Source organism: Aplysia californica, unplaced genomic scaffold (assembly GCF_000002075.1).
Source record: "Aplysia californica isolate F4 #8 unplaced genomic scaffold, AplCal3.0 scaffold00072, whole genome shotgun sequence".
NCBI lineage: Eukaryota > Metazoa > Mollusca > Gastropoda > Aplysiida > Aplysiidae > Aplysia > Aplysia californica.
The window spans coordinates 723,866-724,986 of record NW_004797342.1 but is presented as its reverse complement, the minus strand read 5'-3'; positions in this window follow the sequence as shown (position 1 = coordinate 724,986).

Below are 1,121 nucleotides of genomic sequence, written 5' to 3'. Positions count from 1 at the left end.
AGAGAGAGAGAGAGAGAGAGAGAGAGTAGTGGAAGGGTGTAATGAAAGCGACAAGAAAAAAATTCGGTAGCGGGAAGACCAACTAGAAAACGATAAGAGCTTCCACTGGAACGGGAATATTAATTCAAAGTCTCATTCGGTATACAGTTTTATGCTAATATGTTAAGCCACCATTTGATCTTGCCCCAATATGTACAGCCACCAGGTCTAAGTGTTTAGTGAAAACAGTGTGTTCCGAAATATTGATCCACACTTTCGTCGACACCCGTAACCTAAGCGTTGTTTGAATTATCCCAAGTGCCTCTCCAGAACTCTGGTTGATGATATTACTCAAAATTCGACCTCGTTTACGAGTATTCAAACTGTAAATATTTACTGGAATCTGCCAGCAGAATCTTCAAGGCAAAATCGAGGATGGTCCAGACAAGGACGTGAAACTATTCCGTCTTGGGGGGTTTTGTAACCTTGATTATAGGTTAAGGAAAATAATATGTCAAATATCTGGAGGATCAGACAGCAGCAGTCAACACTGTGGTTGTGTGGGTATTTTGAATAACAAACACTTCTCCGTTCTCACATTTCGCGGCGGTTGATTCCAGACCAAATTGATCGCATGACCTCGTTTACACAGTGTCTCAGAATTATGGCACCAAAGCCCTAAGAAAGTCCAAAGTCCTCTTTGGCCCGCTGGTGATTTCTTGTCGCCGAAAGGTGAAGTTAGTGTTATACTTTACATATTTTATTTGGGCTGAGAAATATATGCAAATGATTTCACATGTCAAGTTATGTTAACAAATACATTTATATTATATGACTTCCTGTGTTGGCGTTTGGAGCCGCCCATTTTGGAAAACCTATAGTGTTAAGTTTCCTTTTCACTTAACAGTAGCTATTCAGTACTGTGTTTAAATTAGTCGTAACACGAGCTGCTAGCAAGGCGTCACTGACGTCACATAGGCCACTCAAATAAGACAATGTACATAGTTGAACCCTCTCTCAGGTAAGAAAATTGTAAAGGCTAAAGTTATTGACTGGGTACCCGTCGGTGTGCGTGTGTTTGTGTGTTTTTGTGTGTGTGTGTGTGTTCGTGTGTGTGTGTGTGTGTGTGTGTGTGTGTGTGT